The sequence below is a fragment of the Eublepharis macularius genome, chromosome 3 (genome assembly GCF_028583425.1).
Source record: "Eublepharis macularius isolate TG4126 chromosome 3, MPM_Emac_v1.0, whole genome shotgun sequence".
In the NCBI taxonomy this organism is placed as follows: domain Eukaryota; kingdom Metazoa; phylum Chordata; class Lepidosauria; order Squamata; family Eublepharidae; genus Eublepharis; species Eublepharis macularius.
In genome coordinates this window covers 148,601,761-148,619,824 of record NC_072792.1, presented here as the reverse complement: position 1 = coordinate 148,619,824, position 18,064 = coordinate 148,601,761, and positions in this window count along the sequence as shown.

The following is an 18,064-nucleotide window of genomic DNA, read 5'->3' as shown; positions in this document are numbered from 1 at the left end:
GAGGTTGACCCCAGCTCATGGACTGATCTCTGCTGAAACATTTCATCCTTTTTAATTCCAGGTTTCTGAGTGTTTTCACTTTTAATGTCTAATTTGTGACCATTTGTTCTCTTACATCCTCTCTCCTAAAGACTCCCCACCCCCACCCCAATAGGGGGGCTCATAGAACAATCCCCTCTACCAGGAAGAGAGGGGCTCATAGAACAACACCCTCTTTCCCTTGTGGGACCAGCTGGCCAGACAAGTAAGCTCAATCACAAATAATCAACACTAGTTAGAAAACGTGCATAATTTATCAAGTGCAAAAGTGCAAGGTGCAATCAATCAAATACATGTACAATAAATAATCAATAAATATGCAACAATTCAAGTTCATGCAACAATTATTTATACAAAATGCATTCTAAATCCGCAAATCCATATACAGCAAGAAAATTTTTAATTTTAGCGCTCACATGAGCAGTAATTAAACGGAGTGCAATTATCGAAGGAGTACAGGCAGACGCTACTGTGATGAACCTAGATGACACAAAGTAAGCGATCACCAGTCCCATTAAGGGTATGAACACCAAGGGGCTATAAGCCGATGGGTAGATGTGGGGCAAGATTTCCAATTCCCGTTTCGCACACCTTCTTCTTAGGCAAATATCTGGTGAGACACTGGTCACCTGCGCTCTTTCACTCCATGTACTCCCTGCACTGCCAAGGATACTGTCCCGCTCCCAAAGACCGGGGTGGTGAGGGGGAGGGAACTGGCTGCTTGCCCCGTTAACCCTGACAAGGGCTGGCCCAGGTGGTTGCCTCATCTGCCTCGCGCAGGTAGCAAAGAAGCCCAAGACTCACCTTTGCCCCGCCTCATTCCATGCAGCTGCTCTTGGCTTGCTGCCACCACCTTTTGACTCCAGTGGATTTAGAAGAGAGTCACTCTGCTTCAGATTGTATTGTGAGTCACTTTCATCCATCTTTGTAACAGAAACCATTAAGAAATTGGATGAAATTATTAAAACATGCTCCTTTAGAGATGTGGAGGGCAAAAGTAGCTCACAACTCAATCCTGCCAACCTGATTCCACAACACTATCCAGTCCCAATGGATGTGTGGGGGGAAAGGGCAGAGAGTTTGACAGCTCTGTTGTCTAACCAATATACATTTCCAATGGGGTTTTGAAAGCAGACATTTAAATATTTTTAATATATGCTTCATCTATTCAATGCAAACTATTGCTATGTGCAAAAGATATGCACTCCTGTTGCTAAATTTCTCACAGTGTGTGTATGTTGGAGGGGGGTGATATTAGTTGTTATAGCGTTTATTTATTCAGTTTATATGAAATGTGCCAACAAAATTATGATTACTCACCAGTCTTTTGAAACATGCATGAAACATTCATTCGGCAGCAGCCATTCTGTAAAGAGAAATGAGAGAGAAAATATGATGTGTATTGATGGATGTATGGTCAGAAAAAGACACAAGAGTAAGGGGCTGTTTGTATTTCTTTCCATTCACCACTGTTGGTGCAGTGACAGATGCTTCTCTCTGTCCAAGTCACCCCAATTAAAATGGTGGCCTTCTGCTCTCCTTCCCAAAAGGTTCCTTGTAAATTAGCTTCAATTCTCCCAAATGTGTATCACATTTGAGTCGATGGCAAAATGCTCCTGAATACCCATCAGCCAAGCTGGGTAAAAGTGAGCCAGGGCCGGCAGGATGTGATTTCTTTGCAAAAGGAAGGGGGAAATGTCAAAATGCAGTAACCCCCTAAATCTCTCATTATTTCATTAGCCCTCTGCTGGGTAATCTGAAGATGTGATAAGCATAGCTTTCAGCAGCTTCACCCCGGTAACACCCTAAGGAATAATTAAGGTCCTGCTGAACATAGCAGAGAAAAGGAAGAGAGACGTGAAAGGCAGAAGGACTTTGAGGAGGGAATGAATAAATAGATGGGATCAGTTCAAAACCATAACTGGCTTTGAAGAGTACCTGCTGACAGCATTCAAAATGACTTGAATGACTTCGTTTCCTAAACTTCATGTGGCAATCAATACCCAAAAATACCACAACACCTTTCAAGTGAACCTCTGAAGAAAAAACAGTCCAGTTCAAAGGGTAAAGCCTCCTTGGTTGATTTAATGACAACATGGCATGCTTCAAATATCTCCACCCCACCCCCACCCCCCGCCCAAATCCTGGGATGAACTGAAAAGCAGCGGATAAATGAGCTAACCCAAACTAGCGAGTGATTTGGCAAATGATTTATAGCTACGCTGTCATCGTCTATTTAGTTACAAAAATATATATCTGTTGGGGGAGGGGGTCGGTGGGTGGTACACTTTCCAAAAGAGTAGATGTGACCATCATGGCCAAACTTATCCTAGATACAATGGTCACAAAGTTGTGTCCCCCTGTCAGATGTGGTCTCTTACAGCACTCAAACCAAGGGTCTAAGGTAGTGGGCAGTATCCTAATTAGACTGGAGAAATTTCCTCCAACCTAAGGAGCTGTTCTTTAACATAAGTGGCTCATCCATTGAGAGAGTTACGTTTCAGGAATTATCCTTAGACAAGAGGAAGACTTCAAAGTTTGCTTAGTGGAGTGATAGTATACAGGCCAGTGAGTTGTTGGGCAACCAGAATTGAAACCTAGCTGTTTCTTCATTCTTCAAATGGCTCTCCAAGGTATAATTCAGGGCAGGGACAGAGATGCAAAGGCCAGGTTTAAAAAATGGAGAAAATGGGGATGTGTGTGTGTGTTTCCCCCCCTGAGGACTTCTTTCATTTTGTCGAATGGAAAATTTGGGAGAGCACTAGGAGGAAAAAAAAATCTTATGATTTTTTTTTCTCTTTTTGAGTGAGAAAAACTCTGTCTCACCAAGCATTTCACTCATTCAAAATGGACATCATGAAAAGTTCTGAGAAGCTGGAAAACATTGGGAAGCCCTGAAAGACACTCTTATATTATACACATATTCAACATTTTAAAAAAATTAAACTGTAAATAATTTTGGCAACAATTAATATGCTATAATGTGTGTAATGATAATATGTTAATAAAGAGTCCAGTGTTTTCAGTGTTATAAAGTTTAGCTTAATATGTAAACATGCTGGTAGTCCTACCTACTGTGACTGTGAGAGTTTCTGTCCAAATAATAGTTTCTTTTATTTAGTACAGAATTTGTTTCCCACCTTTAACATTTTCTTTCTCAGGTAGCAAAAATTAAACACACCTGCTATGGTAGCATAGAGCATGGCAGTTTGCAACTCATTTTTAAGTACTGGGTATACTTTCAATTTTTCTTATAGAAAACAAATATATTTATACTTCTAAATTGGCAAATATTATATGGTAACTGTTATAAATTATGCATTTTATGTTCAATTAGTAAAATAAGCTTTGGTTTCATAGGAAAGTAAGTACCATGTATATTTCAATTTTCCCTCCAAACATCTATGCTTTCAAAGCCGCTTCAAAATTTCCAGAAATTTTATATCTCTAGATAAGGAGATATCTCTAGACAAGGATGCCATTCTTGAAGTCATTAGATAAACTCTTGAAGTTTCTCATCTCAGGAGTAGCTCTCACAGAGTCTATTGAGCCATGATAAAGAGTATCACAACCCCTTCCCCCAGGTCTGCCCGGAGTTGAGATTTGCTGAGAAACAATGGGGTCTGGCCATTATCTCCCATTATCTCCCTTTTCCCTATGGTTCTTACATAGTTAGTAGATAGCTGCCACCAACCAGAGAATTCCCCTTTCCTGTTTTATGCCTTTATCCTGAATCACACCAGAAGTTGGGCAGGGGAGTGCATGAGAGTGAGCCAGATGCTTTCTGTTTCCATCCCTCTACTTTCACTTTCTCTGTCTCTCTTCTTCAGCTATTCAGTATTGACAGGTTTGGGTCAGCATAAACAAAGCAGCCTGGCAAAGTGGGGGTGGGATTATATGCAGTCAGTTCACACTCAAAGATCATGAGTAAAATAAATCTTTAATAACTAAACATAAATCATAGAAAGCGCAGATAATTGGGAACAATCAGATAGCTTTAGGCAGAAATACAGAACAAGAAATATGAAAAGGTTTCTTCTTCACTCGTCTAATTTTGTAAAAAGAGCCTTGACATTCTCCTCCTGGGAATGGATCCAAGACCAAGCATTTTGGCACAGCCTGATAGGATCTGTCAGTCATTGCACATGTTTAGACTCTGGTCTTGATAGCACATTCCAATCCACACTAGCAGTTTTATATAGATTTTTCTACAGTCTTGGAGTTTCTTTTTTAATCCAAAAAAATTAGGGGAACAGGCTTAAAGTTTCCCTCCAAGCCTACTCTCTTGACCAATCCATTTGGATGTCTGGATAATGAAGGTACCAAAGAGGAGATAACTAGAAAATGATTCATCTTGGTGCTTGCAGCTTGGCCAAATGAAAAATTGAAGTTGGGATTCAGTTTCCTTTCGGTTAGCTGATAGATCGCCATATACCTGTATTTCCTCTTCCTGGGATATAATTTTAAGATTTAATTGTTCCTATCCCAGCAGATAAGCAGATAAAAGCACATTTATCCTTTCATAACAAGGGCAGGGCCAGCTTGTCCATTAGGTTGACATAGGCAATCACCTAGAGTGCCAGAGATGGAGCGGCGTCAACCTGTCCTTTTGCCCTCAGCCTCCCCACAGCATCCAGAGCTGCCTCAGCAAGGCCTGTTCTTTCTTTCTTTCTTTCTTTCTTTCTTTCTTTCTTTCTTTCTTTCTTTCTTTCTTTCTTTCTTTCTTTCTTTCTTTCTTTCTTTCTTTCTTTCTTTCTTTCTTTCTTTCTTTCTTTCTTTCTTTCTTTCTTTCAGGGCAAACCCTCAAATGTCTTCCAATTTGATATGGCTAGAGATCAAACTTGCAGGTCAACAGGAGATGTTATGCAATATCTTCCATGTGTATATGTGAGCAAATTAGGATAGGAGAGGGAGATGATCCCTTCTGCAAGTAGACCTACACTAAATAGATTTCTTTTTCCATTTAAGGATTGCAGGATCCAATCTAATGGCCATTGTCCCTTTGTATAAACTCTAACAGAGATTTGAATCTCTAGTGCTGATAGAGAGCAGAAGTTTTATTAAAAAGCATACAGTAGTCTCTACTAGACATGGGCATGAACCACAAAAAAACCAAACCATGCAGTTTGTGGTTCGTGGGTTTCCACGAACCAGGAACCACGAACTCCCACGAATTGAGGCAAGTTCTCAAACCAGTTTGTGGTTCGTGGGGTTTACATGCCCCTTTCTGGCTGCTTAGCAGCAGGGAAAGGGGCCTTTAATAGTTTAAAGGGCCCTTTCCTCCCATTTGCCAGCAGCAGGGCCCTTTAAACTATCAGCTGGCAGGTGGTGAGGGAGCGATCCCCCCTGCCACCTGCCAGCTGATAGTTTAAAGGGACCTGCTGCTTGCAAGCAGCAGGAAAAGTTTAAATGGTCATTCCCCTGGGGAAATGGCCATTTAAACTGCCCTTTAATACGAACCAAATGAACCAGTAGACCAGTTCATGGAAGTTCGGGGAAATGAGCTTTCATGAACCACTGGTTTGCGAACCACGAACCAGGCTGATTTGTGGGGGGGTTTGGTTCGTATTCAGGTTCATGCCCATCTCTAGTCTCTACACCAACAAACCTGCAGATGAGTTGTATGTGGAACACTAAATAAAGAGTAAACAGAAGCCAAACTGGGTAATGTTACATAGTGGATGGACAGAGGCCATGCTTCCCAACTGGAAAAATAAATAGATCCCCTGATGGCGCAGAAGATTGATAGTGTGGCCAGATATACAAAAAAATGGGGAGTATTTTTGCATTTCTAGTAAAAGGATAATGAAAAACAGTATCTAGTTCTACAATGTGAGCTTTGTGAATACCAGTCCTTGGAGACTACATGATATCTGCCTTAATCTTGGAACGTAAAGATTCACAAGAAAGCTTACCAGTGACAGAGGAGCCAACATTAATTAGAAGTGATGAATTTATTCTATAACATTAAAAGAGGGTATGAGACCTGGTTCAAAAGATGCAACAGCAACGTAGCTGTTGCCAAATAACGTTTCTAGATTAGCTCCGCATGTTTGCCATACTGTTTCCAGGCAACATCCCAGATGGCTCAAACAGATTGTACAGTAAGTCTGTACACCAGTGCCACCTGGCTAATTCACCTGTGTGTCAGGATTTGACCTGAACTGCATCCTAAAACAGGGCTTGAATGATTTCAGGCAGAAATTCACCCTTTTACTACCAATCAGTTCTGCAGGAAAACCAACCAAAATAGAAAAGAAATTTTAACTAAAGATGTAGTAAAATGTTTGCCCTTAAGCATGTTTGAGATTAAAGTGATCTTGCCTGATATTCCTCTTCTACTGCCTTTTCTTTGCCTTCATCACTTGCCTTTCTTTCAAGAGTGTACCTAGCCTCCTAGAAATTAAATACAGAATATGCTATCATGATGCCACATAGCCAATGACATTTAGTTTCTGTGATGTAAACGAGAGCAGATTTGGCTGTATGATATAAATGATGGCAGACACATTTTTAATGCCCTCAGTATTTATTTATTTTATTTATATTTCAATTTATATACTGCCCATCTGCAGGGGCTCTGGGCAGTGAACAAGTTAAAATCAATAAAAACAAGAAAACAACAATACTAAAATCAACATACAAAACAATAATGAAATAAATTAACCAAGTGCATTGGTGGGGGGAACCCCCCCAAACCAAAGGTGGGAGGCCGACATGGCACCACCCCCTTCAACCACCAAACGCCTGGCAGAACAGCTCTGTCTTACAGGCCCGGCGGAACGATAATATGTCTCGCTAGGCCCGGGTCTCCATTGACAGAGCGTTCCACCAGGCTGAGGCCAGGACTGAAAGGCCCTGGCCCTGGTTGAAGCGAGGCAGGCTTCCTTAGGACTGGGGACCACCGGTAAACATTTATCAGCTGATCGAAGCGGTCTCTGGGGAACATACAGGGAGAGGTGGTCCCGAAGATATGCTGGTCCCAACCTGCTCAGGGCTTTAAAGGTAAGAACCAATACCTTGAACCTGATTTGGAATTCAACTGGAAGCCAGTGAAGCTGGCGCAGGACAGGTGTGATATGTGACTGGTAGGATATACCAGTCAGGACCCGAGCCACCACATTCTGGACCAATTGTAGTTTCTGGATCAGACCCAGGGGTAGAGTGAGTTACAGTAATCTAGTCTGGAGGGGACCGTTGCATGGGTCACTGTAGCCAGGTCCTGGGGCATCAGGTAGGGGGCAAGTTGCCTGATCTGACGAAGATGGAAAAATGCAGACTTGGCAACCACTGTGACCTGGGCCTCCATCGACAGGGAGGCATCCAGGAGCACGCCCAGACTCTTCACCACTGGCAAAGTTGCCAGTGGTGTCCCATCCAGGGCAGGGAGCTGGATACCAACATCTGGCAGCCCCCATCCCGCTGCCGGACCTCTGTCTTCACCGGGTTCAGTTTCAGCCTGCTCTGTTTCAACCATGCCGTCACAGCCTCCAGAGCTCTGGCCAGATTGTCTGGGGCCGTGTCTGGCTGGCTGTCCATCAACAGAAAAAGCTGGGTGTCATCCACGTATTGATGACAGCCCAGCCTAAACCTCCACACCAACTGGGTGAGGGGGTGCATATAGATCTTAAATAACATCGGGGAGAGTATCGCCCCTTGGGGAACCCCGCACACCAAGGGGTGACGAGGCGATAGATCTCCCCCGAGCACCACCCTCTGTCCCTGACCCTGGAGAAAGGAGACCAGCCACTGTAAGGCTGTCCCCCTAATCCCCACGTCGGCAAGGCAGCTGGCCAACAAATCACAGTCAACTGTGTCAAACGCTGCTGTGAGATCAAGTAACACAAGCAGCGCTGACCTGCCTCGATCCAGATGCCTGCAAAGGTCATCTGTGAGGGCAACCAAGGCCGTCTCCGTCCCACGGCCAGGACAGAAAGCAGACTGGAATGGGTCCAGGACTACAGCATCATTCAAGAATTCCTGCAGTTGTACCGCCACCGCCCACTCAATCACCTTGCCCAGGAACGGGAGGTTCAACACTGGGCGGTAACTGGACGGGTCGGTGGGGTCCAAAGAGGGTTTTTTCAGGCGGCACTGCACCACCACCTCCTTTAACACTCCTGGAAAAACCCCAGAGCTCAGAGAGATGTTAACAATGGCCTCCAAATGGTCCCGTAGCCCCTCCGAGCTGGCGTTCACCAGCCAGAATGGGCAGGGGTCCAGAGAACAGGTGGTTGGCCTCATCCCCTGCAGGATCCTGTCAACTTCGTCCCAGGAGAGCAGCCTGAAATGATCTAATACAAACCCAGAAGATGACCAAGGGGTCTCCAGTTCCCTTACTGTATCAACAGTGGGCGGCAGGCCACAGTGAAGGAACAAGATTTTGCCCGCAAAATAGCTTGCAAAAGCCTCGCAGCCAATAGTCGAATTAAGACATTGGTAGTCTTCCTGAGAGAGGGAGACCAAGGACCAAACTGTTCGAAATAATTGAGCCAGGCATGAGCTAGCGGATGCAATGGAAGCAGCAAAGAAAGCCCTCTTTGCTGCTTTCGCTGCCACCTCATAGGCTTTCATAAACGTCCTGTAAGATGTTCTTGCCTCTTCATCGCGCCCCCGCCTCCACACTTGCTCTAGTCGTCTCAGAGACTGCTTCATCTGGCGAAGCTCCTCGGTGAACCAAGGAGCTACCCGTTTGCGGGCTTGGAGAGGATGGCAGGGGGTAATAACGTCGATGGCTTCGGAAAGTCAGCCATGCCAATCATCCACCAGCTCATCTAATGTATTGCCAGGGGGCATTGGATCCTGCAGAGCTGCCTGGAAACCAATTGGATCCATAAGTCTCCGTGGGCGAGCGTAAATCTGCTCACCGCCCACCCGGGAAAGGAGCGGCATGCTCAGATGAGCCTTCAGAACAAAGCGATCCGACCATGGCACTGCATCATAGGCATCCAGGCATCAGTATGAATGGGTACTAGAGGACAAAAAGTATCCACTCTGAGGTAGCCAAGTCAATGATCATTATTTTGTCATCCTTTGTTAAGGCAAGTCATACGTGCAATATATAACTGATGACATGGATTTAAACACCAAATGATAAGACTTATTAAAAATACAATGTTTATTTATCTAGAGGAGTTAGCTGTGTTAGTCTGTAGTTGCAAAATAGTTTCAACTACAGTGCAACTATTTTGCACTGTAAAGCACAACAGTGCTATTTCCTGTAGCACTTTTGAGACTAACCAAGTTTATTGTAGCGTAAGCTTTTGAGAATCACAGCTCACTTCATTAGATGTAGTGTTTATTTATAATCACTGGCTAACTGATTGATTTGCTCACTATTTATATGAATGACTGCTGACTGAGTGGCACACAGCAACAATGTCTGTGGGGGAGGTGGGAAAGTAGTCCTACCATTGGGCTGCGTAGTCATAAAACACTACAGAGAGCAATGTACTATACTGTACTATTTGAATATATCAAAAGCAACAGGCTTGAACTGGTCACAAACAGCTGAACTGATAGATGAAAATTGTCTCCTTGTTCACAATTGGTGAGCAGACAGTGTAATAAACTGGTGGGTGTTTGAACATCGAACAGGGATAGATTCAGACTGGTCTTGCCAATAGGAGCATGAGAACTACCCACTTGAGTTCTCAGTTCATACTTGTAACAGCTTTTAAATCATACCTGGAAATGTTTTTGGAGTCTTTGGCTAAATTGAAAAAGTGTATCTGAGGAGGCTTTCCCTATACCTCTGATAAAAAGAGCCATTATACTTTGCTTTAAAAACCTTCATTGGCTAGAGATGAGGTACCCAATAATAGACAAGTATCTAGTCTTATCTTTTCTGAGGAAGATGACAGAATGTGTGGTGCTGGAATAGTTCCAGGGGTTCCTGGATGGCCCATCTCTTCTTGAACTATTTCAATCTGGCCATAGGGAAAAGCACAATACACATAATAAAATAAACAGATAAATCCCTAATCTCCCTTCTATATTAGGGTAGCTCAAAACACAATTCCGTATTCTTCTGCTTTTTTTCCTGTGTGTACTTTAACCTTCCTGTGCATATTAACTGCCTGTGACAGACTCCCCAATGCCAACTCCTCTGTGTGTGTGAAGCAAAAGCCCTCCCACAACTTGACAAGCATGCAGATGCACGGCAAATAATTCCCTGACAAATGGACATTTTCGTGACAATATGAAATGGAGGGAGAACATTCCCAATCATGGCCCTGTATTGAATTAAATATTAAAGGATTGATTGTGTTATTCATTTTAACATCCTGTTCAATAAAAGCATCTCACAGTGCATGTTTCACCATTTATCTTGTGCTGTTGTGGCATCCATGGCCTGCCACCACAGTATTCTTTCTTAGTTATATATCGGCGTGATAGGAGGTCTATGTATGCAGCTGTAAAAAACAAACAAACAGGTATTTTTGATTCTTTAATGGATCCTACAAAGTCTCCAAGCCAAACCACAAACTGTCAAGTGACAATTTAATTATCTTTTTTCTTAGCTTGAGTTTTTTTTCTTCCTCTTATAGTCAATTCTGAGAGAACAAGGAAGGGGTTTCCCATAAACAAAGTCAGAAATAATCACTGTTGGAAACCCTATAAGACAGAAATCTCATGGAACTGTTTCCAATTGGAGATTGCTCCACGAAGCTCACATCACTGCTGCAAATGCAGAGGCATTCACAGTGTCAACAGAGCATCTAAACATATGTTCCCCCCAAAGTTTCCTTGCTTCAGACCTATGTAGTTGACTCCCCTCCACACTAGAGGGCTTTTTCAGGCCTTTTATCAGTAATAGCTATTTATAGTGTTACAACATTATAACAATCTCTAGCCCTTTTCATTGTGGAATTATAAGGAGAAATGTACATTGTTGCAAAACAATGTTATAAAACTGCAACACTGAAGCAAGATAGCTATTACCAATTTTTAAAAGCCATGCGGGGGGGGGGGACCCTCTGGTGGGAGAGGAAAGGGCTGCTGTGGGGACTGAGGCAAGGAAAATGGATGTAGGAGGATGGAAGCAAGGAAAATCAATGTAGGTTGGGCCTGAAAAAAATGTGGATCTTCCCATACATATACAATCCAACGGTGCTTTGAGTACAATCTTTTCAAAAAGATAATACCAAACCAAGTTTGGGAAAGATCACAGAAAAACAGAAAGAGGACATCATATGGATGGTCACTGAAACTGCTGCAGTAAGGAAGCCAAGGCAGAATGAAAAATCCACGTGGAAACAATGTAGGTGGCCTGAAGGTGATCAATAAGGGAGTGATTCTGTTGACTTCATAGGTCTTTTCCACGTGGGGTTCTGGCCCCATACTGGATCAATTTCTCTCCAGAGTTTTTTTACGCATGGTCAAAATACCCTTGTTCAGTCTCCAAACTGCTCCCCAGACTTCTTTGCGTTCTGCACAGAGAAAGGTTGCTTCTGCTGCAGAATCAGTTTCCCCCCAGCTTTTCTGAGCACGTACTCCCTGCGCACATGCTCAAAATGTCTCCCCCAACAAGGTCAAACGGGGCACTTTTGAAATACAAATGCTTTCTTTCGTGTGAGGCCTGGTCTTGGCCCTGCCTTTTAACTTCTCTATTTCCCTGCAACCTGATCGGTTGAAAAGCAACCAACCCCAGTTTGTTTTCCTGTTTTTAAAAAATTAAATAGCATTACAACATTGCTGCCTTAAAGAAAAAAAACCTTTGCAACTGTCATGGGAAAACGCTGCAATGTGACAATATGTCAAACACAAAAACGCTGCAGAGAGCTCTGAATCCCATTTTTAAAGTTTTCACCTGTGCTTCCTGTACTGTTTAGTCCATTCTTTGTTGTTGTGTATTTTTTTAAAATTAAACAGCAACGTTGGTGCTGTTTTTTTTTAAAAAACCTTGTAAGTTTCCTCAGCGATCAACTGAGGAAACTGACCTGTCCTCAGCCAATCAACTGATGGAACTAATGTGTTCCCTAGAAAGACTGCAGCAGAAACAGGGAATTTTTCTAGTGAAATTTTTCTAGCAGAAATAAAAATAGACACTCTCAACTCTTTCAAAGAGTAGAATTAAAGAACTGAAGCAGTACGGGGCCAGAACTGACGAATAAAGCTGATCCGATCCTCATGGGTTGAATACACAGAAAGCCTGGTGTAAAGTTCACCACGTGGAAGAGGCCATACTCTTGACAAGAAACAAAAATTTAATCTACTCAAAACCTCAGTGGCCTCAGAAACCATTGCTCTGGGATCCTTGAAGAGTTCCAAGCTGTTGAGAGTTGGCTGGACAGTGTGGAATGTGGGAGAAAGGTGGACTAAAATTAATTAATTAATTAATATATTCTGCTGCTGCTGTTTTTAAGTGAAGAAGCTCAGATCTCACAAATCCTCCATAGTGTCAGCTCGTGTGATCCTTAATGAGCACCTTTATTAGTTTATAATTGTAGTTATTTACATTTTTAATGATAATTTTTTTATTTGCTTAAACCATATGTTTTTTTTTAAAAAAACAATTTAATTGGTTGAAACTAGGTTTTCTAATTTCTTGTTTAGGATTTTTCCCGAAGCAAAATATTTTGCATTTCTGTTGTTTTAATTTCTTTACAATGTTTCTCTAAAGCTTCAAATTATTTTAGCAGCCCACTGCTTTTCCATGCGTTCAGTATGATTTAATTGCTCTAATATGTGCTCGCATTTATGGCACCCTCCACTCTTTCAAGTGTTTCCAAGGGCCTGAAGTGCTACTCATTGCCCAAATGTTGCCAGGGCTCACATAATGCAGAGGCTTTCAAACACTTCTCAAGCCAAACACATTCCTTTGACAATAAACATTCTTTATATGAAATCTTTCCCATCAGTTTTCATCTAAATCCCATGGCAAGCATTTCTAACCACATTTAGTGAAAATAGGAGGGATTTGTGTTTTTTTATTTATTTAAATATTTATGGCCTGCCATTCCACTCCATAAATGCCTCAAGGTGGTTAATGACAATTCATTAAAACAGACCAAAGAGGCAAAACATACTGCAGCATTATTTATTTATTTATTTATTTCAAATTTCTATTCCGACCTCACACTGCTCAGAGCAGTAGAGGGAAAAAAATTTAAAATGGTCATTGGATTGATGGTGTAACATAACGTCTAGGGGAAATCTGGAAGTGACATCATACCTCCCTACAAATCATCTAGAGATTCCTAGAGAGGTTTAACATTGTTTTTAGTTTTTTCTAGAAGTGATATCAATCCATCACTGACAGCTACCCCCCACATGACCCTACTCCACTCCAGTCTCCCTCAAAATGGGGCTCACATCACCACCTACTACTCTCAGATCTGCCTGCCAGTTTAACCCCCTTTCCCCAGTAACAAACTCTTAGTTTATAAACGGGTAAGGAATGGATTGTTAAACAAAACAAGAGCCCCTGAATGAAAAGTACAACTCCCATTATCCATGGCCAAATATCACACTACCGAAAGATTGTAATTTTAATTGCAAGAAGATTGGATGTGGAATTGAAAGACCTCCTCCCAGATCTCTATATCATGATGTTTATAGAAACAGAAATATAGAGCTGGATGTGACCCTAATGGTCATCTAGTCCAGCCCCTTGCACAACACAGGAAATTCACAGCTATCTTCCCTCACATCCCTCAGTGACCCCTACTCTATGCCCAGAGGAAGGTAAAAAACCTCCAGGATCCTTGACCAATCTGGCCTGGAGGAAAATTCCTTCCTGACCCCTTATGTTTTTTTGTATCCCTGTAAAAAGCTTACAGAATCTCTTCAGGCTTTTTGATTGCTCCATAGAGGTGTCTGTGAACATTTTTTCCTGATCAAATTTGGTGAATAGTGAGGAAAGGTTCAGCCATCACTACTTCAAAGGTTAAATCCAGCAACAAATTGGCAGTCAATAGAGATGTCATAGGCCATTAACCATCTAGTAATGGGGGCCTCAAGAAGTCTTTAAAATAGGTTGTGCATCTTTTCTTTTAAAGAATTTTTTTACAGCTTTCATAAGTCATGTGAAAATAAACAGAGCTATCGAAAGAATCAACTTGCTTGTACTGTTAAAAGTGATTTCCGAGCATTTTGATTGACAAGATTTTAAGAATTAAAGAATTTAATCCAATACAGGTAACTATAGAAGCCATTTTATCTAACAAAGAAATCACTGATAGTTTCAGGTCTATAATAAGACATTTTATATTATTCTCTGACTTCTAAGTGGAAAAAAAAGCAGGAGCTACACTTCACACATTTTTTCTATGTCTATGAGACTGGCACAACACCAGTCTTCTCAAGCAGACAGTGCTTAAAAGCTACTACAAATTCAAATTGTAACAGTTCATGAAACCCTGCCTTTAGCCCACCCTTGCCATCATCCTAACAGTGCCAGGCACAATGATGCAATAGCCACAGTTCGTGGTCATATATATGGATTGTTCTTACTAGGACTTCATCAAGTGTTCATGTCTGGACATTTTTGTCACGAAAGAGAAGCTTCCAAGGTGAAAGGCTGCCTGAACCACCCTCACCCACCTGGTTTGCCTTCATTTTCCATTCATGAAAGCTTGCGGACATTGTGCTTTGAGGGAACTATTATTTTTGGTTTTCTTTCTTACTGTTTGATTCTAGCCAACTGGTATCACGTAGTCAATGTGGTGATGTCATGATTGTTAGTTAAATAAAACACAGTAGAATCATGCTGTGCTGGTCAAAGAGGTTAAAAGTTTATTTAAGAACTACATACTGGAGAGTAAAGGGGAGAGATAGAGACAGGTCCTCGCAATCTGACTACATCTTAGAGAAGAGAGAGATCAGGAAAGAGAAGAAGGAGAAGAAGGAGGATATTGCCCTGTTTAGCCCAGTAGGAGACAAGTCAAAGAAATGACCATCAGGAAACAAGAGAGATGCTGCTCTCACTGTCTTAACTAAGAGCCAAGCTACAAGTGACGAATTACACTTGCATGGAAAGTGAACAGATCAAGTGGAGTACAAGTGAACGGCAAGTGAACAGGGAGGAATACATGCGAGTCTGTTCACTTGCCATGCAAGTGTGATCCGTCACTTGTAGCTTGGCTCTAAGTGATCCCTGCTGCCCCCCTATGTGGAAGGATCTTCTTCCCTTCTTCCTTCTTGTACACCAGGCATTGCTATTTCCAACAATTACATTGGCAACATTACAATATCAGTAAATGGAAGCAAGGAGATAATTCAGGGAGGCAAGAAGAGGAGAAAGCAAGGAAAGAAACCCAGCCTTCATTTAGTCACCAAACTGTTTGCTGCAACATCAGAAGCAGCTGTTGCTGCAGGGCATTCTTGTCTGGCTCAGATATACCTCCAGTCCAAAGAAGAGCTCCTCTGTTCACCTGTGCATTGAACGTTGGCATTGTGTACTGCCAAAGGTTGCATTCTGAGGCAAGGGAGATAGTGACAACTCTAGTGAAAATGCTGCAAGGCAGTAAGCAGCAGTACTGTGGCTTCAGTTGATGAGCAATTATTACCCACAAGGATATGAAAAGTCCTTGTGAATAAAATTCCCCTAGCAATATTGGGTGGATAGAAATGGCCATTTACTATAGGTGTGTAGTACCCAAATGTGATATAAATGCCTTTTTACTACTTGGTATGATAATGAAGCTGATCAAGCTATATGGTAACTTATATTTTGGCTGCTTTGCTTTCCTGGTGCCTTTTGGCTTCCATCAGAATTCCCCAGATATTACGCCTCAAAAAGAACCTACACATTTATTTCCATTTTCACTTCAGGTAAAATTCTGTGGCAATTTCTGTGCCTCTGTACATTATCAGATAATATGCTACAAGCTTGCTTACAAAGATTCTTGGTGCCATTAAAGAAGAGGCTTCCTGATTTTGTAATGCCATATTAAATTTCTGACTCCCTCGTCAGTAGCAGACTTCAGCCTTGTAACTGGATCCTAATATATCTGCTTGATTGTAAATGTTCATCCTTTTCAGGATCTTGCAAAAAGAGGAGGAGGTCTGATGTGATACGAAGAGCAAGCTTTCAGCATCATCTGCTCTGCATCTCTGAGGGAATGACTAGCTTTTAATCAGGTGTCATTATAAATTGAAATATTAATCTAAGTATCCCAAAGGTTATAAATAACAATGTTATTTATTAGCTAGTTATAATGATGTCTGAACCTTCCCCAGCAGCTGAGTCATCTACAAAAGAGATAACATCATCTCCTTTACCAAATTTATTCCAACACAATTCCAGCATAATCCTTTATTGGATGGCCCCAGGGAACTTGAAGCAAGACATGGCAGGCTACATGTTATGGGTAAATTTGTGTAGGAGCATTTCTGTAATGCTGATTTAGTGATTTGAATCAGTAGACAGGAGGACTTCAAGTAGGGATTGAGCTTCCAACTCCAGGCTGGGTAATTTCTGGAGATTGGGGGTAGAGCCTGGAGAGGGCAGGATTTGGGCAGGGAGGTACCGCAGTCCACCCTCCAAAGCAGCCATTTTCTCCAGGGGAACTGATCATTGTAGTTTGAAGATCCATTGTAATTCCAGAAGTTCTCCAGGCTGCACCAAGAGGTTGGCAACCCTAAGTAGGGGCTCTCACTTACTTGGAAGAAAGAGCCACTGAGTATAGACATCAGAGGGAAAACAGGTAGCCTTGAAGTTTCCAAAAGTAAAAGTTCAGTGCAAGGTGTTTCTCTCAATAAAGTGGCTAGACTTCTTCCTCAGGAAACAGAAATACATTGTAATGTATCTGGTTTCTCACAAACAACTCTGTGCCACAAGGTCTCAGCAACTTAATAACGTCTTTATTCAGCCATTATACATTCCTTCCTTCTATGTCATCCCCTCTGGTACATCACACTTCTAACATATGTATTAATCAGAGAGATGGGTTGATGAGAGAAGCTATTGTTATGGGCAGCAACTTGGCAGAGTCTAGGGAAACAAACAGGAGCCAAAGAAGAGGTCAAGAGGCAGTCACAGTCCAAAGCCAAAAGAGCAGAAGCTGAGTCTATGCTAAATTGTACACCAGCAGCACGCAGCAGCCCAGGGCAGAGTTCTAGAAGAGTAGAAGCAGAGACTATATCAAATTGAAAGTCAGGAGCTGATGTTATGAGGCCAGCCAATCAGGCAAGCAACAGGAACAAACAGGACCAAAGCCCTTCAAGGCCTTGATCCTTTATACCTGCAGGACCCCCACACCCTCTATGCATGAGCAAGGCATTTTGAAGGTGCAACACTGCAAATAAGCATTTGATTGGCACTGTCAGAAAGGCGACGGACAGACAGACAGACAGACAGACTGACCAGTCAAGAATTCTCCACCTTCCACACTTTTAAAGTTGCTTCCTGCTTCAGTGAGCCAATGGACAATGTTCCGGGGTGGAACCTCAGAGAGTATCTTAAGGCCAGTTCATTTGTTACAAGGTTCTCATGACTGCCAAGAGGAAGTTGGATCACACATGTGCTTTGAGTTCCATGCTTCCCAGAGTGTGTGGGCCCAATTTGCATCAGAACCACAGCATACTTCAGCCTTCCCCCTTCCTGCACTGTTTTCCTATCCTGAAATGTCTCATTGTGCTCCACTGGGAAACTTATGGCTAGACATAAGTTTCCCAGGGGGGTAAAGAGCCTCCCTGGGGTTGTGATGATTCCTGGAAGTGGCTTATCCTGCAGGTTTAGTGGCTCCACCATAAGGGGCAACAAATCTGTCAGTTCCAGAGCGGCTAGTCTGAATTAGAGATGGGCACAAACCTAAATACGAACCAAAAAACCCCACGAACAAGCCCGGTTTGGGATTCGTGAACCAGGGTTCGTGGAAGCTCATTTCCACAAACTTCCACGAACTGGACTACTGGCTCATTTGGTTCGTATTAAAGGATCAGTTTAAATGGCCATTTCCCTGGGGGAAATGGCCATTTAAACTTTTCCTGCCACTTACAAGCGGCAGGTCCCTTTAAACTATCAGCTGGCGGGTGGCAGGGGGGATCCCCCCTCACCGACTGCCAGCTGATAGTTTAA